Below are 22,976 nucleotides of genomic sequence, written 5' to 3' on the forward strand. Positions count from 1 at the left end.
AAGCCATTAGTGGGTGCTATCAGGCTTTTGGGTTTTGGCCAATTCTGTTAATGGGAAATAGGATCTCTGTGTACTTTTCAAATTGTGTTTCTGCTACTATCAGCAATGTTGAACACCTTGCAAATGATTAAGGTCATCTGTATTTCTTTTTCTATTAATCTATTTAAATTTTTGCTTATTTTTCTATAGGACCTATAAGTTGTTTTTCTCCTCTGTTACGTATAAGCTTTTTACATATTAGAATTATGAACCTTTGTCTTTGATACAAAACGCAAATGTTCTTCCCATTTTGTTATTTTTGCTTTGCCCTTCGTGGTTTTTATTTACTTGTTTTTTCCTATGCAAAAATTTGTTGTTTCTAAGTCTTCAGTTCAGTTCAGTCTCTCAGTCGTGTCCAACTCTTTGTGACCCCCCGTGGATTGCAGTATGCCAGGCCTCCCTGTCCATTACCAACTACCAGAGCTTGCTCAAACTCATGTCCGTTGAATTGGTGATGTCGTCCAACCATCTCATCATCTGTCATGGAACAACAGACTGGTTCCAAGTAGGAAAAGGAGTACGTCAAGGCTCTACATTGTCACTCTGCTTATTTAACTTATATGCAGAGTACATCATGAGAAGCACTGGGCTGGAAGAAGCTGGAATTAAGATTGCTGGGAGAAATATCAATAACCTTAGATATGCAGATGACACCACCCTTATGGCAGAAAGTGAAGAGGAACTAAAAAGCTTGTTGATGAAAGTGAAAGAGGAGAGTGAAAAAGTTGGCTTAAAGCTCAACATTCAGAAAACGAAGATCATGGCATCTAGTCCCATCACTTCATGGCAAATAGATGCGGAAACAGTGGAAACAGTGTCAGACTTTATCTTTTTGGGCTCCAAAATCACTGCAGATGGTGACTGCAGCCATGAAATTAAAAGACGCTTACTCCTTGGAAGGAAAGTTATGACCAACCTAGATAGCATATTCAAAAGCAGAGATATTACTTTGCCAACAAAGGTCCAGACATCTAGTCAAGGCTATGGTTTTTCCAGTGGTCCTGTATGAATGTCAGAGTTGGACTATAAGGAAAGCTGAACGCCAAAGAATTGATGCTTTTGAACTGTGGTGTTGGGTGAACACTCTTGAGAGTCCCTTGGACTGCAAGGAGATCCCACCAGTCCGTTCTAAAGGAGATCAGTCCTGGGTGTTCATTGGAAGGACTGATGCTGAAGCTGAAACTCCAATACTTTGGCCACCGCATGTGAAGAGCTGACTCATTGGAAAAGACTATGATGCTGGGAGGGATTGGGGGCAGGAGGAGAAGGGGATGACAGAGGATGAGATGGCTGGATGGCATCACCGACTTGATGGACATGAGTTTGAATGAACTCTGGGAGTTGGTGATGGACAGGGAGGCCTGGCGCTCTGCAATTCATAGGGTCACAAAGAGTCGGACACAACTGAGCGACTGAACTGAACTGGATTATATTTTGAAAACAATATGTAACCTCAAGTTTAAGAGTGTTATCTATTACACAATTGGTTAGTTACAAAGAACAGGAACAGCCCCAGGCAGAATTGTCAAATGGTGGGTCTGAATTCTTTTTACAATTGGCAATCTTTTCTTAACGCTCCTGTTCCCCCATAAGCCTTCATTTATCATACTGACCCATTATGCTCAGTGTGAAACTTGCTCAGTCTATGTGCTATACAGTCCATGTCCATAGTCTTGTACTATACAGTCCATGGAATTCTCCAGGCCAGAATACTGGAGTGGATAGCCTTTCCCTTCTTCAGGGGATCTTCCGAACCCAGGGATCGAACCCAGGTCTCCTGCACTGCAGGCAGATTCTTTACCAGCTGAGCCACAAGGGAAGCTCTAGCTTCCTAAATGAACCAACAGAACAAAACAAAGAAAAAGCTAGTGTGAATGAAGCAATGATGATTAAACAAACTCAAAAGGACTTTTAAGACCTTTATCAAAAATGATATTCCCTCATTAGCTAGTAATCTTTTAACCAGCTATAAGGGGTCATAGAGTTTCAGGTCCAGAATATAATTTAGCTTCACTCAACTCTTCCCCTACTGTTTTCTCTTGAATTCAAACTTGAATGGTTTGACTATTCTAACAACAACAAAAAATGCCTGACAGAAGCTCTATGACTACATTTGTATTTATCATAGATAAAAAATATCTAGATATATAACATAAATCATAAACACAAATATAAAGTAGTATAATATATGCAAATGATTATATATTATTGACAAAAAACAAATGCATACCTTGAAGATTGAGAATTATATTTTATTCAGGGCATTATTGAGAACTATCGGCCAGAACAGCAGCCTGTCAGATAATTCTGAGGGACTATTCCAAAGAGGTAATGGAGAAGCCAGTATATAGAGGAGTTTTTGCTGAAAAAACAAACAGATGTAGTCTAAATTCAAATACTACTGCTAATCACAAAAACAAACATCTTAAATCAACAAATTAATGATTTTAGTGCTTTTCCATGTATGAGAAGATGCAAGAGTCTGGGTTTATAATCATTCCTTTGTTATGTACCTTAACTATCTAGGGGCAATACCCTGTTTTTCTTCTTCCTGAATTTCCCTCAGGGTGCAGCACTAGAGGAGGCTCCAGGGATATAGGCTTTATGATTAAAACATCCTTTGTTTACTGAAACAGCAGGAAACATTCTTTGTTCACAACATAAATGTTATGTTGTTGTTGTTCAGTCATTAAGTCACTTAGGACTTTTTGCGACCGCATGGACTGCAGCACCTGAGGCTCCCCCATCTTTCTCTGTCTCCCAGTTTGCTCAAACTCATATCCATTGAGTCCATGATGCTATCCAACCATCTCACCCTCTGCTGCCCCCTTCTCCTTCAGTCCTCAACCTTTCCCCACTTCAGGGTCTACTCCAATGAGTTTGCCCTTTGCATAATGTGACCAAAATTTTGGAGCTTCAGCATCAGCATCAGTTCTTTCAATGAATATTCAGGGTTGATTTCCTTTAGGATTGACTGGTTTGATCTCCTTGCAGTCCAAGGGACTCTCAAGAATCTTCTCCACCACCCCAACTCGAAAGCATTAATTTTTCAGTGCTAAGACTTCTTCATGATCCAACTCTCACATCTATGCATGACCACTGGAAAAACCATAGCCTTGACTAGACGAACCTTTGTTGGCAAAGTAATGTCTCTGCTTTTGAATATGCTATCTAGTTTGGTCATAACTTTCCTTCCAAGGAGCAAGCATCTTTTAATTTCATGGCTGCAGTCACCATCTGCAGTGATTTTGGAGCCCAGAAAAATAAAGTCTGACACTGTTTCCACTGTTTCCCCATCTATTTCCCATGAAGTGATGGGACCGGATGCCATGATCTTCATTTTCTGAATGTTGAGCTTTAAGCCAACTTTTTCACTCTCCACTTTCACTTTCATCAAGAGCCATTTTAGTTCCTATTCACTTTCTGCCATAAGGGTGGTGTCATCTGCATATCTGAGGTTATTGATATTTCTCCCGGCAATCTTGATTCCAGCTTGTGTTTCTTCCAGTCCAGCGTTTCTCATGATGTACTCTGCATAGAAGTTAAATAAACAGGGTGACAATATACAGCCTTGACATACTCCTTTTCCTATTTGCAACCAGTCTGTTGTTCCATGTCCAGTTCTAACTGTTGCTTCCTGACCTGCATACAGATTTCTCAAGAGGCAGGTCAGGTGGTCTGGTATTCCCATCTCTTTCAGAATTTCCCACAGTTTGTTGTGATCCACATAGTCAAAGGCTTTGGCATAGTCAATAAAGCAGAAATAGATGTTTTTCTGGAACTCTCTTGCTTTTTCCATGACCCAGCGGATGTTGGCAATTTGATCTCTGGTTCCTCTGCCTTTTCTAAAACCAGCTTGAACATCAGTAAGTTCACGGTTCACATATTGCTGAAGCCTGGCTTGGAGAATTTTGAGCATTACTTTACTAGCGTGTGAGATGAGTGCAATTGTGCGGTAGTTTGAGCATTCTTTGGCATTGCCTTTCTTTGGGATTGGAATGAAGACTGACCTTTTCCAGTCCTGTGGCCACTGCTGAGTTTTCCAAATTTGTTGGCATATTGAGTGCAGCACTTTCACAGCATCATCTTTCAGGATTTGGAATAGCTCAACTGGAATTCTATCACCTCCACTAGCTTTGTTCATAGTGATGCTTTCTAAGGCCCACTTGACTTCACATTCCAGGATGTCTGGCTCTAGGTGAGTGATCACACCATTGTGATTATCTGGGTCGTAAAGCTCTTTTTTGTACAGTTCTTCTGTGTATTCTTGCCACCTCCTCTTAATATCTTCTGCTTCTGTTAGGTCCATACCATTTCTGTCCTTTATCGAGCCCATCTTTGCATGAAATGTTCCTTTGGTATCTCTGATTTTCTTGAAGAGATCTCTAGTCTTTCCCATTCTGTTGTTTTCCTCTCTTTGCATTAATCACTGAAGAAGGCTTTCTTATCTCTTCTTGCTATTCTTTGGAACTCTGCATTCAGATGCTTATATCTTTCCTTTTCTCCTTTGCTTTTCACTTCTCTTCTTTTCACAGCTATTTGTAAGGCCTCCCCAGACAGCTATTTTGCTTTTTTGCATTTCTTTTCCATGGGGTGGTCTTGATCCCTGTCTCCTGTACAATGTCACAAACCTCATTCCATAGTTCATCATGCACTCTGTCTATCAGATCTAGGCCCTTAAATCTTTTTCTTACTTCCACTGTATAATCATAAGGGATTTGATTTAGGTCATACCTGAATGGTCTGGTGGTTTTCCCCACTTTCTTCAATTTCAATCTGAATTTGGCAATAAGGAGTTCATGATCTGAGCCACAGTCAGCTCCCGGTCTTGTTTTTGCTGACTGTATAGAGGTTCTCCATCTTTGGCTGCAAAGAATATAATCAATCTGATTTCGGTGTTGACCATCTGGTGATGTCCATGTATAGAGTGTTCTCTTGTGTTGTTGGAAGAGGGTGTTTGTTATGACCAGTGCATTTTCTTGGCAAAACTCTATTAGTCTTTGCCCTGCTTCATTCCGTATTCCAAGGCCAAATTTGCCTGTTACTCCAGGTGTTTCTTGACTTCCTACTTTTGCGTTCTAGTCCCCTATAATGAAAAGGACATCTTTTTTGGGTGTTAGTTCTAAAAGGTCTTGTAGGTCTTCATAGAACCATTCAACTTCAGCTTCTTCAGCGTTACTGGTTGGGGCATAGACTTGGATTACTGTGATATAGAATGGTTTGCCTTGGAAACGAACAGAGATCATTCTGTTGTTTTTGAGATTGCATCCACGATACATAAATATAATTCATACATATTTCTATAATTAACTATAATGTATATTTATTATATAAGATTCAGTTTTATTTACGATAGATCTGTTTTGTGTCTTTTGCTTGTCTTTTAAATTGAAAATTTTTAAATGTGAGCCTTTTGTTTCTAGTGGGATTAAACTAGAATATGTGCAAAAATCAGTACAAAACCATTTCTATGACTGTTGAAACATAACAGATGTTAAGTACCCATCTACTGAATGAATACATTTATGATACGTTTAAGTCAGCAACAGTACAATTACCTATGAAGGATGCTACATTTTATTAAATAGCCAGAGATGTACTGAGAGGATTTTATGACCAAACTTAAACTGCACAAAAAGCTTTGCACATTCTTTCTCTCTTATGTGCAGAGCTAGTTACAAGTGAAGACTTTCTTGGAATTTCCCTGGAGTCCAGTGATTAAGACTCCATGCTTCCAATGCAGTGGACACAGGTTTAATCCCTGGTCTGGGAAACAAAATCCCACATGCTGAATGGAATGGCCAAAAAAATTTTTTTTTCTCCAACTTTCGGTGGAGTCACTTTCAAAATCAGAGCCAAGAAACAAACTTAGAGAGTCTCAGGTGTATGGTCAGTAAATGTCTTGATGAATTGGAATTTCCAGAACCCCAAAAATAAGAGTAGAAATGCAAAATAATACTCATAGGGGAAAAAAATAAACATATCTCTTTGCCATATACTTAGCAATTTTTAGATTTCAGTTAGACTCCAAGTTTGGACTGAGGTTAAAAATCATAGTTTTAATGACTCAATCTTAAATCTCTGAATTGTAGTGGGGAGGGGGCCCATCACATGTTGGAAGCACTTTCAGTCACAAGGTAATCAATCTTTCTTAGGCTTCCCTCTTTAACCATTCATTAATTTCTAATTAATATATTCAGTTTAGAACTGGCAGTGTGTAATATTTAAATATACGTTGGTTAATAAGCTCTCAGTTCTTTGAGCTCAGAGATCCTTAACGTACTTTCTTCATACCATCCACAAAACCTAATGAAGGACAGACAACAAAGTGCTGTTCAGTATATGTGCACGGCTGATTGATTTAGTTAGATCTGTAAAATAATAAATATACTAAAATTATGACTGATGACCCAGGAGTTAGCCGGAACCAAAGATTCAAAGGGCTTTTAAAGTTTCTTGAGGCCTGGAATACTATCTTTCTTCTTTTTATTTTAGGAATCCAGCACAGCAACAAAGCAATGCACAGTCAATGAGCATTGAGTAATTAGTAAGTCATTAGACCAAACTGAACAACAAGAGAGACGTTCCCCAATGGTACACAAAGGGGAGGCAGGCTTGTTCCAGAGCTTTTGCCCTACCCGGAATAAGCACCCATTGCTGGTTCTGTTCTCCTCCTCCTCAGATGCTTCTAATTTTTGCAAGTGAACTCCACAAATCTGTTACCTGAAACATTTTACAAAGTGATCCTATTCAGAGACCTTAAATTATCAGCACCCTCTTAACAATCCAAATAGAATTAAGTGATGGATTTAACAAATTGCACTAAAAAAAAACCTGGTGGTCATAGTGTCAAGTGTACACACACAGGTAAGACAGTCAGCTTAAGGTTTTGTCTCCAAACCCTACAACAGTCTAGTGAGGGAGGCACTACTGTCCCCACTTTAAAGATGAGAACACTTGAAGGATTTCCCTGGCATTCCAGTGGTTAAGACTCTGCCCTTCCACTGCAGGGGGCATGAGTCTGATCCCTGGTCAGGGAGCTAAGATCCGCATGCCACATGGCACAGCCAAAAAGCAATTAACAATAATTATTACTATAATTATTTTTAAAAAGATGAGAGAACTGACAATTGCTGTGGCATTTCTCAAAATATGCTCCTGGACTGTGTTAGTATCACATGGGCCAATTTGCGGCCACACTCTGGACATATTAAATCTGAGACTCTGGTGAGGGGTCCAGCACACTTAAGTTTTAACAAGTGTGCTAGAGTTTGAAATCACTGTGTTAGAGAATATAAACGACTTGATTTGCTCAGGTCACACACAGATTGGAAAGGCAGAACTGGGAACTGATTGGCATCAGCATCCAATGCCACTCTGCCCACTGCAGCCCATTTCCTCATGCTAGGGAGTCAAGTCACTTGCAGTTCAGTTCAGTTCCATTACTCAGTTGTGTCCGACTCTGCAACTCCATGGACTGCAGCATGCCAGGATTCCCTGTCCATCACTGACTCCTGGAGCTTGCTCAAACTCATGTTCATCGAGGCAATGATGTTATTCAACCATCTCATCCTCTGTCATCCCTTCTCCTCCTGCCTTCATCTTTCCCAGCATCAGGGTCTTTTCAAATGAATCAGCTCTTCGCATCAAGTGGCCAAAGCATTGGAGCTTCAGCATCAGTCCTTCCAATGAATATTCAGGAATGATTTCCTCTGGATTGACTGGTTTGATCTCCTTGCAGTCCAGGGGACTCTCAAGAGTCTTCTCCAACATGACAGCTCAAAAGCATTAATTTTTTTGTGCTCAGCTTTCTTTATGGTCCAACTCTCACATCAATACATGACCACTGGAAAAACCACAGTTTTAACTAGCAGACCTTGGTTGTCAAAGTAATGTCTCTGCTTTTTAACATGCTGTCTGGGTTGGTCATAGCTTTTCTTCCAAGGAGCAAGCGTCTTTTAATTTCATGGCTGCAGTCACTGCCTACAGTAATTTCGGAGCCCAAGAAAATAAAGTTTGACACTGTTTCCACTGTTTCCCCATCTATTTGCCACGAAGTGATCGGACCAGATGCCAAGATTTTAGTTTTTTGAGTTTTAAGCCAACTTTTTCACTCTCCTCTTTCACTTTCATCAAGAGGCTCTTTAGTACTTCTCAGATTCTGCCATGAGGGTGGTGTCATCTGCATATCTGAGGTTGCTGATATTTCTCCTGGCAATCTTGATTCCAGCTTGTGCTTCATTCAGCCCAGCATTTCGCATGATGTACTCTGCATGTAAGTTAAATAAGCAGGGTGACAATATAAGCCTTGGCATACTCCTTTTCCTATTTGGAACCAGTCTGTTGTTCCATGTCCGGTTCTAACTCTTGGCTTCTTTACCTGCATACAAATTTCTCAGGAGGCAGGCAAGGTGGTCTGGTAGTCCCATCTCTTTAAGAATTTTCCACAGTATGTGGTGATCCACACAGTCAAAGGCTTTGGCATAGTCAATAAAGCAGAAGTTGATGTCTTTCTGGAACTCTCTTGCTTTTTCAATGATCCAACAGATGTTGGCAATTTGATCTCTGGTGCCTCTGCCTTTTCTAAATCCAGCTTGAACATCTGGAAGTTCATGGTTCATGTACTGTTGAAGAATTTTGAGCATTACTTTGCTAGCTTGTGAGATGAGTGCAATTGTGCAGTAGTTTGACCATTCTTTGGCATTGCCTTTGAGATTGGATTGAAAACTGACCTTTTCCAGTCCTGTGGCGACTGCTGCATTTTCCAGATTTGCTGGCATATTGAGTGCAGCACTTTCACACCATCATCTTTTAGGATTTGAAATAACTCAACTGGAATTCCATTGTCTCCACTAGCTTTGTTCATAGTGATGCTTCCTAAGGCCTACTTGACTTCTCATTCCAGGATGTGGCTCTAGGTGAGAGATCACATCATCATGGTTATCTGGGTAATGAAGATCTTTTTTGTATAGTTCTTCTGTGTATTCTTGCCACCTCTTCTTAACATCTTCTACTTCTATGAGGTCCATACCGTTTCTGTCCTTTATTGTGCTCATCTTTGCATGAAATGTTCCCTTGGTATTTCTGATTTTCTTGAAGAGATCTCTAGTCTTTCCCATTCTATTGTTTTCCTCCATTTCTTTGCATTGATCATTGAGGAAGGCTTTCTTATCTCTCCTTGCTATTCTTTGGAACTCTGCATTCAAATGGGTGTATCTTTCCTTTTCTGTTTTATCTTTTATCTTTTGCTTCTGTTCTTTTCTTAGCTATTTGGAAGACCTCTTCAGACAACCATTTTGCATTTTTCCATTTCTTTTTCTTGGGGATGGTCTTGATCACTGCCTCTTGTACAATGTCAGGAACCTCCATCCATAGTTCTTCAGGCACTTCATCTATCAGATCTAATCCCTTGAATCTGTTTCTCACTTCCACTGTATAATCATAAGGGATTTGATTTAGGCCATACCTGAATGGTCTAGAGGTTCCCCTACTTTTTTCAACTTACGTCTGAATTTGGCAATAAGGAGTTCATGATCTGAGTCACAGTCAGCTCCCGGTCTTCTTTTTGCTTACTATAGAGCTTTTCCATCTTTGGCTGCAAAGAATATAATCCATTTGATTTCAGTGTTGACCATCTGGTGATGTCCACATGTAGAGTCTTCTCTTGTGTTGTTGGAAGAGAGTGTTTGCTATGACCCCAGTGTGTTCTCTTGGCAAAACTCTGTTAGCCTTTGCCCTGCTTCATTTTGAACTCCAAGGCCAAATTTGCTTGTTACTCCAGGTATCTCTTGACTTCCTACTTTTGCATTCCAGTCCCATATGACGAAAAGAACATCTTTTGGGGTATTAGTTCTAGAACGTCTTGCAGGTCTTCATAGAACCATTCAACTTCAGCTTCTTCAGCATTACTGGTTGTGGCAGAGACTTGGATTACTGTGATACTGAATGGTTTGCCTTGGAAATGAACAGAGATCATTCTGTCGTTTTTGAGATTTTTTTTGCAGTACCCAAGCACTGCATTTCAGACTCTTTTGTTGACTATGATGGCTACTCCATTTCTTCTAAGGGATTTTTGCCCACAGTAGTAGATATAATTGTCATCTGAATTAAATTCACCCATTCCAGTCCATTTTAGCTCACTGATTCCTAAAAAAATCACTCTCCCACTCCCTCAAAAGGCCAGGTGTGTGCAAGACTGATTCAATAAGGGAAAAGAATCCAGTTCCTAGAAGAGCTTCATAATCTCAGAGTCTTAAAGACCCTTAAGAATAAACTCACATACAAAGTCCAAAGAAGTAAATATATAATTTTCCTGACTAAAGTTAAATACATGTAATGATTTTTGCTCTGAAAATGAAGAGATCAGCAAGGACTTTAAAGTAGAGTGCTATACTCATTTTATTCAGTGCTTTTTTAAAAAAACTTTTTTACGGTATTGAAAACAACCTTTTCCTCTTTGTATCACCTGGTACTGACTATGAAATGATGCTTTAGAGGTATAGTAGTTCACAGAGTTCATAATTTAAGTACATGTAATTTGTGTCCTAATTAGCCATTTTTCCTTCCTTGACTTAAAAAGACCTATAAAACTTTCTGAGAGGAGAATAAAAACTAAAGAACACTCTGAACCGGTCTTGTTGAAAGTAGCACAATATCACTCAGGCCTTGGTATCAAAATCAGCTGGATTAGACACAACTTGAAAAACTTACTAGTCAAACAATTCATGTGGGCTCCCCATGCCTTAGTTCACCATCTAAATGTAAATAAGAACTGTAACTATTTCATTGAGTGGCTTCAAGAACCTCTGTAAATAACTCAGTGAAGCACTTAAGACAGCTCCTGCACTTAATAAAAGCTTAGTAGATGCTCATCCTCATTTTTATTATTGCTATTATTAGCCACGTGAGAATACTACCCCTGAGCTCCAGGTCTGCCACTGGCACATTCATCCATTCAGTGCTGTTTCCTTTATGTCATCCCTCACAATGTTTTATAGAGCTGTTTTAATTTTCAGTAGCTATTTCTTCTGCATGTGTTTTGTTTCCCCTAGTATACAAACCATATACACTCATAAACCCACTCATTCTCATGACTCAGACTTTATAATCATGGTCCAGAGTAGGGGCCCCTGTCCCAAAGCTAATTAGAGGAGTGATGCTTATTATGAAGGGTCCTTTCTCTGAAAGTATCCTTGCCACCAATCACTGGAAGTCTGTCATGCTTAGTGACTCATTCTGTTGTGTCATCATCAGCTCTTCCCTCTCCAGACTCCCTCTTTCAAACAAAATGCTACTGAAAATGGGTAACCTATTCAACCAACAGTATCAATAGTCAGACTGAATGAGACATGTGTGGATCTTGAGTATATTGGATTCTGCTGGGAAACAGAGTGAAAGAATTGAACATTCCCCAATAGTTGACTCTAGGAGCCAAAGGCAATGCTGTTCTGTGCCTTAGACATTCCTTTGTAAAAGTTGGTAAAGGTGTTTGCCTTGGAAATCAATACAAAGTTTCAGAAGTGTCTTTCCATAAACACAGTTTCAATTGGAAAATGTTAGCTCCATGAACTACCCAAAATCAGGATAAAAATACTGAGCATGAATATCAGCAAGCATATGCATAGCAGTGTCATCTGGCAAAAAGAAAGGAAAGAAGGAAGAAATGTGTGTGACCGGGGTTGGGGCGGGGGGGCGGTGGAGGGAAGGAAGATCCATAATTTCTCATACATGCTACTCCATGAAATCTTTAACCAGAACCAAACACATGGAGTATGAAGATTAAAATTAAAAACCCAACGTCAATCTTTCTATCTACACACATTAACCTAACAACTTTGATCTGCTGTTCAGTCACTCAGTCATGTCCAACTCTTTGAGACTTCATGGACTGCAGCTCTCCAGGCTTCCCGTCCTTCACCATCTCCTGGAGCTTGCTCAAACTCACGTCCATGGAGTCCATGATGCCATCCAACCATCTTATCCTCTCTTGTCCCCCTCTCCTCCTGCCATCAATCTTTCCCAGAATTAGGGTCTTTTCCAATGAGTTGTCTCTTCAAAGTAGGTGGTCAAAGTATTAGAGTTTCAGTATCAGTCCTTCCAGCGAATATTCAGGATTGATTTCCTTTAGGATGGACTGGTTGGATCTCCTTGCAGTCCAAGGGACTTTCAAGAGTCTTCTCCAACACCACAGTTCAAAAACATCAATTCTTCAGTGCTCAGCTTTCTTTATGGTCCAACTGTCACATGTATACATGACTACTGGAAAAAACTTTGATCTAATTAGCACCATAGACAAAAGTTCAGTGCTAACAATGAGGTAAACAATGGTGATTGTCAACATCATCTTGATATTAAGAAGTCTGGGTCCTCATTAAATTAGCTAATTTGATATCCCAAATTTGCAATATTAGCATCTCCACCCTCCCAAAGCCACCACTATGTAGCATGGCCAATTACACTCAACAAGCATCAGCATGCCTGGGCTTTTAGACGCTACAGTCAGTTACTACAGATGAGTTAAGCATGTTTCCAAGCCACCCTAAGTATGAAAACAAACATATATTCAAATGAGGATACACAATGACCTAATGGGAAGCATTTAGTCAAGCGTCTACGGACCAGTTCAGACTGGCACCTTTATCCCTTTTGGTTTCATCTGTCCCTCCCAGTCAGGGCACCAGTACAGAGCTGAGGTGGGGAGGGGAGTGGTGGTCCTTGCAGAAGCCCAGGTGTTTGCCTAAACTCTGATTATAACAACACATCCAACAGCGGCAGGCATCCTAGCTGCACAGGCCTGATAACTCTATCAGACCCTACTCATTCAAAGGACTCCAGAGACCCCCCTTTCCACCCTCAGCTTGAGGCAGATCTCAATGGACTGACGAGTATGAGAAACTGAGATAAGTGCTAGCTACAATTACGGAGATAACGTTTGTGGTGCTGCAATTAGGCTTGTGTGAGCGCTTCTATTAACCTTTGCATTGCCAGCATTTTCCCACTTGGCATTCTAAGTGAGTCACAGCATGTAAATTAGGAAGGAACACAAGCTGCTGAGTTACAGGGCCAGTGAGAAGCAGCCAGTGGGAGATCATGACAGCCTCTACTGAGCTGCTCAACAAGCACAGCAGGAAACGAGGAGCTTTACAAGAAGCTCCCACACCACTGTTCTTGCATTCTCTGATGCTGAAATGATTTCTGGTGATGATGTGAATTTATAACTGTATCACCTGAGAGAATGTGGGCATTAGAAGGATCTTGAAAATTTATCAGGGCCTTTCCTTTGGCTGACTTAGGTTTCCTGACCAAATAGTCCTTTTAAACAGTGCTGCTGCTGCTGTCACTTCAGTCGTGTCCAACTCTGTGCAACCCCACAGACGGCAGCCCACCAGGCTCCCCTGTCCCTGGGATTCTCCAGGCAAGAACACTGGAGTGGGCTGCCATTTCCTTCTCCAATGCATGAAAGTGAAAAGTGAAAGTGAAGTCACTCAGTCGTGTCCAACTCTTCGAGACCTCATAGACTGTAGCCTACCAGGCTCCTCCGTCCATGGGGTTTTCCAGGCAAGAGTACTGGAGTGGGTTGCCATTGCCTTCTCCATTTAAACAGTGCAGAGTAATGCTTTTTCAGGCCATTTGAGACAAAGTACATAGGTTTTATGGTTATCAGTGGAGTTTAGTAACTCTCTGTATTAACACCCATTATCTCATTTAACATTCACAATAATTGAACAAGATTTATAGAATATGTCTTGTTACCTTTCTTTGACAGAGATTAAATGAAAAGCAGAGCAGTTAAGTAGCTTCCTCAAAATCACTCAGTAAGTTAAGTCCAGGACCAACACAAACCTAAGCATATAGATTAATATCCAGAACAGATCACATTAGTCTTTACCACTAAGGACTGAAATGCTAAAATACCTTTTCTTCCCTGTACCACAAGCCAGCCCTGAGTTGCCTAATCAAAAAAGAAAAAGAAACAAAAAAAAGAAAAGCTCAGGGTTTGAGAAATCTTATCATAATCACCATTAAGAAATATTTGCTAGGCATTTTATATATAAACAGATTTTTTTTTCTTTACTAATCCTCCTCTAGGATTCAAAAACTTTGTCACTAAAATTCTTGGTCACCCCTTGCTATTCAGCCTTGAATTCTATTAAACTGAAAAGAAAACAATAATCTTTTCCTAAAAACTAGATTGGGCTTCCCTGGTGTCTCAGTGGTAAAGAATCTGCATGCCAAAGTAGAAGCAGGTTTGATCCTTGGGTCAGAAAGATGCCCTGGAGAAGGAGATGGCAACCCACTCCAGTATTCTTGTCTGGGAAATCCCATGGACAGAGGAGCCTGGCAGGCTACAGTTCATGGAGTCACAAAAGAGTCAGACACAACAGAGCAACTAAACAACAACAATAACAGCAACAAAAACAGAATTCCATCTTTCTTATTTGATTTGCTTCAAATATTCATGTATAAACCTACAATGAATGATACCACCACCATCTTTTTACCTGCACCATATGATTCTCTTCCCTCAAAAGTTTAATGTTAGGAATTTTTAAATGACACTGATATGGTTTTTCTTCCCTTTATTAATAGGTTAAAAATTAATAACCTCAAATTTTGTTCACCTAACTCTGGTTTGGAATGCTTTTTTCCCATCAAAACTTAAGGCCGATTTCAAGTACATTGGGCCCATTGATCTGACTGACATTTGCAGCTGTGTGCCCAACCAACTTGGACGGTGTAAGTCTGAGCTGATTATCATGAAATCAAAGGCTAGATTTCAGTGGCTTTGGGCTAAATTAGTGATTTCCAAATTTGCTGATGATAAAAAATAAACTGGGGCCATTGTTAAAAATATAGATTTTCAGATTTGGGGGGAATCTCTAAGTTCAAGAAGTACCCCAAGGGATTACTTTTTTCAATTACATTTGGGAAACATGGTGCTAAATGTTTGTTTTAAATGAAAACCTAATATAAAGCAAGAATCTTGGTTGACTTGGTTGATCTTAGAGGTTCTCTTAATTCAAGAAACTGAAATTAAAAAAAAAAAGAAACTGAAATTAGTTTATGTCAGTTGAACTTGGGAAGATAAAAAGTATGAAAGATGACTTTTGTGCCCTATATAACATATTTTACAAATTTTGGTTATAATTTTATCTGTAAGCATCAATCTTTTTTAAAATTTGTCACAAACAACTAAACCAGATATAGCACTGTGCTTGGCATAAAGTCCCTAATAAATATTTCATTGAGGAATGAATGGAGAAAATGACTCAAGTCTCCACCTCTCCATAAAGTCCTCACCCATCTTTCCAACAGTCTGTAATACCTTTTCCTTTTTTCATATCTTATAAATACAGCCAACTCCATCCCACAGTGCACTAGATCCAATTCCATTCTGTTGTTCCTGTATGGGAGCACAATGTAGTGAAGAGAAATATGGCTTTAGATTCAAACACACGTAGACAAATTTCTTCTGATCTGTAAAATGAGGATATGCTAAGTATCTCACAGGGTTGTTGAGGGCAGTAAATGAATGATGGCTGCCAAATACCAGACTATACACCATATGAAGGCATGAATCTTTGTCTTCTCGGCACTTAATACAATATGAGGTCACTGTAAGACCTACGCTTATGGTATTTTCTTTTTTCCTTCTTTCCTTATATACTCTAAAATACCTCAAAATGAGGGACCAAGTCTTATACTTATTCCCTTGCCCCCATTCTTCATCACTTACCTGAGCATATAATAGATACTCAAATAATTACTTGTTTAGAAAGAGAAAAAAGGAAGGGCAAAGAGAAGAAGCAGAGGAAGGAGGATGGAGCACTGAAGGGGAGAAAAAGACACACTTAAAAAAAGGGTTTTTTAGGAAGGGTTGTCTTACTCTCAATACTCCCAGGCACCACAGAACCAGCCCTCAGAGTCAACATCCTAAGATCGACAAGCAGGAGCTCTTTCTTACAATAATTGTTTGCAATTTTGTTCACTTCTAATAACTTAGGTTTCAGTACAAAGAATAAGTGATTTTGCCTACACTGCATGTTATTCTCTCTGAAATACAGTTTTTATTTACTGAGCCATCTCTACTTGCTTGCAAAACAAAGTTTCTTTCAAATATAATTCATATAATGGAAAAGAAAAGTAAGAATCATAGAATTATATATTATGCATATACCAGAATTCTCCACATTCCTAGCTCCAAGAAAAACAAACACTGAAAACAAGTGGGAAAAATTTCTCAGGTGGTTTTCATTTACTAGTGTTTATAGAGCTAAAAATTTATTAGAGGTAATTGTCAGTGGGCTCATCTTTTTACAGATGAGATCCAAAACTAACACCCAAAGAGGTTAAGTAGCTCACCTAAGAACACATGAGTCAAAATTCCAAGCAGGACGAATCATTTATACTTATAGAAATTGTATAGAATTCTTACATTTTAGATCCATAAGTGATCTTGGGTGCTGTGCCTGTGTGCTCAGTCGCTCAGTGGTGTCCAGCTCTTTGCGGCCCTTTGTACTGTAGCCTTCCAGGCTACTCTGTCCACAGGATTTTTCAAGCAAGAATACTGGAGTGGGTTGCCATTTCCTGCTCCCCACTGGAGTGGGTTGTCATTTCCTTCCCAACCTAGGGATCCTACCCAAGTCTCCTGCATTGGCAGAGGGATTCTTTACTGCTGAGCCATCAGGGAAGCCCCATAAGAGATCTTAGAAACTCCCAAGACTTTCATATCATTGCCAAGTCAAAATACCTAATACAACATTCCTTATGTTGCTGCCTGAATAGCACCTGTGAGAGCTCATTCCCTCACAGCCATTCTATTTATGAGTTTCGTTTTTATATCAAACCGTAATATCCCTTCTTCCACCTTGTATTCCTAGTTCTCATCTTCAAAAAATAGATTCATTCTGTGCTTTTTCTCTTTATATTTTCACTGTTCTCTCCAACATTTATTATATTCCACATTTCTGAGTATTTCCAGACATTACTTGGCCTGTATTGATGTTGATGAGAATGATGATGATGATAACAATGAAAATAACAGTGAGAAGAACCTATGTTTACTGAATGCTTTTTATATGTCAGTCATTGTGAAAAAGCACAAGCGTTGATTATCTGTTTTGTTCAGTGCTTATACACAGCACCTAGAAGAATGCCTGCGATGTATCAGACATTAAATAAACACCAGTAGACTGAAGGCATCCTCATCAAAACTCTCTGAAGTTGAGAGCTGGAGGGTTTCCCCTGTGCCTTAGCAGTAAAACATCGCCTGCAATGCAGGAGATGCAGGAGATATGGATTCGATTCCTGAGTCAGGAAGATCCTCGGAAGGAGGGTGTGGCAACCTGCTCCAGCATTCTTGCCAGGAAAATCCCAAGCACAAAGGAGCCTGGCAGGCCACAGTCCATGGGGTCACAAAGGGTCGGACACGACTAAAGCAACTGAGCACATATGTTGGAATTGTGAAGCGAGACAAAACTTCGCATATGCACTTAATCATTGTGCTTTATGCTTACAAATGTTTTTCTCTTGTAAACACAGTAACACAGCTGTGACCATAGATTTCATTTATTAGCTATTATATGTAAAGATTCTACATCTAGAACTAGCCTATAACATTTTAGAGTTCTGTCCACCAAGACTGATTCCCATCACATAGAGATAAGCCATTGTTTCTCTCTTCTAAAAAAAAAAAATAATAATCAGCTCTTGTCTCCAACATCTGCAAGCTACCACCCCATCAATTTTCAGAAAAATTCATTTAGACTTATCTACCTTGCTACCTCCAATTCCGCTCCTTCTGTTGTTATTTAAAACCACTTCATTTACTTTTGCCCAAATCCCCATGAGAATTACTCTTGTCATCATCAATGAATTTCACTGTTTGAATCCAATAATCAATTCATAGTTCTAATCTTATTTATCAGCCACATTGAACATTAATCCTCACTTCTCCTCTAACCACTGTCTTCATTTGCTTTCTAGGACACCCACTACTTTAGACTCCTCACACTTCACTGAGCAACCCTTTTCATCTCCAGTTCTCTCCCTCACTCTGAGCTCTTGGTAGAGTGCCCCAAGGCTCAGTCCCTGGTATTCTGTTTATACTCACCACATTGTTCATCTAATCCCTTCTCATGGCATTAAACATAGTCTCTATACAAAAACTCTCACATTTACAATTCATGTCCACAACTCTCTTCCCAACACTTTATCTAGTTGTCCAACAGAAAATCAAAATGCAACTCCCTTTACACCAAACCAAATCCCACTTGATGGAAACTCCATCACTGCTAAAGCTAAAATCCCTCCAATCAATATTAACTCTTCCCTTACAATCTGTCATTTAATCTTCCAGAAAATTCTAATGGTAAAAACTTCTATTTTTAAAAAATATAAATCTGATCATTTTACTCCTCTACTCAAAACCTTTCAATAGCTCTCCATATCACTCAGAGTAAAAACCAGGTCATTACAGTGATCTATTGTGTCCTGCCTAATCCAGCCCTCTGTTGCCTTTTTAACCTTAACCTAATTAATTCACTTGATCCCATAAAAATTGTGATCGCTTGCCATCCCTTTTTTATAGATGAGACTGAGACTCAAAGTTGAGTGAGTGATCTAAGATTAAAAGGCCAGCATATGGTATACAAGATGGGAACTCAAGTGACTGCTCTTCAGCATTATTCCATCTCTCTAACCAGGAAGCAACTTGACTTTCACTGCAGAATCCTGAGGAGCCTCAGAAACCTGTGGTGCTATGTACTCCTCAACATGGGAGATGAATGTGGGGCTGAAAACAGGAGAATTCATTGAATGTCTGATTAAGATTCCACACACCATCCTGCACAGATAGGCAACCCTGGAGCAGGAATAAAGATCTACCTGATGGCAACCATGAGCCAGAAAGATACTAGACTGAAGGATAGGCAGCCCTGGAGCAGGAATAAAGGTTTACTTGGTGGCAATCATGAACCAGAAAGATACTGGACTGAAGGACACTAGACACTAGAGAGGGTGTGGGGAGGCACACCATTCCCAGTCTGAAATTAGAAATATTCTTCCTATACGTCTCATCACTATTCCTACGAATATTTCAAAAACAGTTTTTAGAGTATTAACACGGAGCAGTATAGACCTGGCTAAACAGCTTAGTCAAAAAATTAATGAAAATGACAAGTCTGCATTCAAAGACAAACTATTTAATGACTAATTTTTTTAATTGGTTCTAGGCTGAAACCTTGTATAACAAGTTTCAGCACCGAGAAGAAATTTTATGCTACAGTTATGAACCTCTGATAATAAAAGATTTAATGGAATTTCAAATAGGCCATTAATTATAACATGCCAATATAACAAGAAGATTAAAATATGTCCAAACTAAACAAGTTCAATACAGTTTAAGTACTTTGTTTGAAATTAAATTTTCCCAAGTATATATTTTGATATCAAATCTTGAAAAGTTAAATACGGAAACAGATAGCAAAAGCTTTTTTTGTGGAAAATTTCCATAAAATATGCCCACATGGCTTACTTCAAATATTAACAATTTTTAACCAAATGAATTAGACATTAGATCAAGCATACAGAAAGTGGGGATAAGACGGTTGTAGGATGTGTATATTTATAATTTCTTATATTTTTGAAAGAAATTTTTCATGGTAAATTTTGAGATGTTTGTGACAATATATTTCCCACAAAATAAGCTTCCAAAACAAGAAAAAGGATTGGGTAGTGTTGCTATTGAATGTTTTGAAGTGTAAACTTCTGAAGAAACAGATGGTATATAGAGGGCGCTCATTCTGCAGAGATAAAGGAAAAGATAGGAGGCAGTAATAGCTACTCGGTTGTTTTTCCTAAGAGGGTTGTGTGGTGTTGAGGGAATTATATAGATTCCAGCTGTATCTGGGGTTGGTATCAAAAAGATTTGTTTGTGGGTTGGATGTGGGAGGTGAGGAGAGAGAGGAATTAAAGATGACAAACAAGTTTCTGGCTTGAGCAACTGACAAAAGATGATGCCATTTACTGAAAACAGAAGCGGGTAGGGCAAACAGGTCTGTGGGGTGTGGAATCTCAAGGTCTTTGGGGGACTGCCTAAGTTCAAGAAGCTTGTTTGAGTCATCTAACTGGTAAAGTCAAGTGGGATGTAGAATATCTGAGTTTGGAATCATCTCCACTAAATCAGCAGCAGTGATCGTGGTGCTGACCAGAGTCAGCATCACATGTGTACAGAGTAAGCTGCCACCCTGAGAGTGGTGTGGTGGCATAGGAAAAGTCCAGCAGCAAAGCAAGGAAGTCAAGGCTCTTGTTCTCCCCTTCCAGTATTTAGACGTGGGATTCATTCCAACTTTCTACGTTTCACAATGATGCACAAACACTTCACAATCATTTATAATATATACTCTGAATTCAGAATACTGGGGTCAAATTCCAGCTGTACCTCTTACTAGCTATGCAACTTCAGAAAAGGTATTTGTTAGGGCCTCAATCTCCTCATCTATAAAAGAGGGATATCATAATGATTTCACCAGTTTGTTTTGAAAAATAAAGTAGTATGTGTTCCCTTGTGGCTCAGCTGTAAAGAATTTGTCTGCAATTCGGGAGACCTGGGCTCAATCCCTAGGTTGGGAAGATCCCCGGGAGAGGGGAAAGGCTACCTGCTCCAGTATTCCTGCTTGGAGAATTCCATGGACTGTATAACCCATGGGGTTGCAAAGAGTCGGACACGACTGAGCGACTTTGACCTCATTCACTTCACCAGTGTTTGACACACACATTACTTAGTGTACCTGACGTATAAAGTGCTAGTTAAGTATTTGTCCTCACTATTTTTATAAGAAGATTAGTCTACAGTAGCATTTCCCAAGATCTGTCTGTTGACAAGATCTTTCTTGAAAATAGCATTATGCAAAAACCCAATACGTAAAGAAAGTATAGACAAATACTTGTGGCTAAAAGGTAGCATCCCTCAGCCACCACCCGAACTTAGCACTTTTCCTTGCCTTACATCATGTATCCACTGAAGGTGGTCTGTGAAGTTTCTGAAAAAGCCATCAAGCTAGATAATCATTCAAAAGCAAGAGAAAAAATAAAGATGTTTTCAGACATACAAGCAATAAAGACTCCAACATCCATAAATCTTCACTTAAAAAAAAAACAACAACTCTGTGCATTGGCAATAAGAAAAGTGAAGCCGGAAAGTCAGTTTGTCTAACTGCAGTGATGCTTCTCCATTTATTATGCTTCACATTCCCTGGAGGGTCCTTCATGTGTATTATAAGGCCTTCCTCATCCCACCTCACCTTGACCTCACTCAGTCCTCCTCCGAGGAAGAATGAGTTAACAAGATTGGAAAATTTGAAGAGAGAGACTGGGTGTAAGAAGGCCAGTCCTGGGACCTAGGTTACCTGCAGGGAAGTACCTTGTGGGGTACACAGGGACCAAGTGGGGGGAGCTTGCCCTCGTCCTGAACTGCCTATGCCTTGGTTAGTATGACCATCTACTGGGATGGTAGCTCTGGGAACTGGTATTAGGAAGCCCACTTGTCCACCAATGTGAATTTTTCTAATATCCTGTCAGTGACAGAGGTCATATTTTGGTTCCCATATGCCTTTATACTTTTGCCTGATCTCTCAATTGGTTTTGAAAAATTAAATGAGGAAGAAGTGTGCTATTTAGAAGACCTTGATCTTCAATAATGTGGGATAACAGTGAACTCAGAAAGGGATCAAATTCACTGGCAGATTCCTAAGATAAGAAAGGCCCATATCACAAAACCAAAATTTATTTATCCTGCAGAGGAAGTTGGATTTTATTCTACCAGGAGGCAAAGGCCATTGAACCACTTTCAATCAAAGGTGACATGACCAGATTGGTATGTTGATTATTTTCTTAGATAGTGTGGGAAAGAAACAAAGAGAGCACTGAAAAGGGGGATCAGGTTAGAAAGAGAAGGCAGCATTTTCTGAAGGCTAAATTCACCTGTTTTATAACTTTGTCTAAGACTGTCACAAATGACGATGTCATGTTTTGCCAACCTGTTATCTAATTCTGAATAGCTGGTCTGCTGGCTCAGTAAGATTGCATTAAGCCAAGCAATCAGATAAGTAAAACTACAACTACATTTAGGATCTTTATCATGATGTTTCAAAATATGCTTTACAACTTTTCATTTAAGAAAAAGAATGAAGTAATGTTGCTCTCTTCTGACTTCCAAAGTTTAGTTTCCTAAAGTATCCATGATAAGTTTTTAGAATTTTAAAAGGCAAAATATTACTAGTCACAAAGTGATGGCTTGAAATTTTGTGGCTGTAAAATAGACCATTTTGTCATTCATAAAATCAGCACAATATTAAATTTTGATACAAAACAGATGTATACTACTTGCTGCAGCCTTGAAGATAATTTTTTAGCAATGTCAAAGTAGATCAGATGCTTAACGATACTTTTAAGCCATAAGCTGGTCCTTGGTCCGTTACCTTTCTGAGGTTTCTATTGTTGTGCCATTCCTTGGAGCAAGATACCTCCATTAGACCCAAGGCAACTGTTTTTGATTCCGAGTTAAAGTTTCTGGTTTCTGTCGCAAACATGTTCTATGCTCCATGATTGGTGTTGTCCAACATTGTACCAAACACTAGGTGTCTTGGCATAACAAGGTATGATATAATCCATGTTTCCAAAGAACTTGCAGTCTCTGGGAAAAAAACAGGAGTGATAAAACTTATAAAACAGCAAAATTTGTAAATAATTACAAATTTTTGTAAGAAATTACAAAAAATACAGTAATAATAACACCCCCATGTTCACTTCCTAATGCTTCCTTCCTCCATAAAGAAATCCCCTGACATTATCCAATACGTGGTAAGAAACAAACTTCTTTGGGAAAACAAAAAGAAAATATTCACCTAGCCAGGCAAATCAGATGTATTAAGTGGGGC

The 22,976-nt window shown here is 39.4% G+C and overlaps 1 long non-coding RNA gene across 1 annotated transcript in view; it reads right to left on the reverse strand.

Moving 5' to 3' along the window:
* The window catches only part of LOC138990210 (uncharacterized), a 63,938-nt gene extending 41,220 nt beyond the window's left edge, over window positions 1-22,718 (reverse strand). The window contains exon 1 of the long non-coding RNA XR_011466329.1: window positions 22,518-22,718. This is a non-coding gene — a long non-coding RNA (uncharacterized lncRNA). The remainder of the gene's footprint in view (window positions 1-22,517) is intronic.
* Between the last annotated feature and the right edge of the window lie 258 nt (window positions 22,719-22,976).

Source organism: Bos mutus, chromosome 2 (assembly GCF_027580195.1).
Source record: "Bos mutus isolate GX-2022 chromosome 2, NWIPB_WYAK_1.1, whole genome shotgun sequence".
Lineage (NCBI taxonomy): Eukaryota > Metazoa > Chordata > Mammalia > Artiodactyla > Bovidae > Bos > Bos mutus.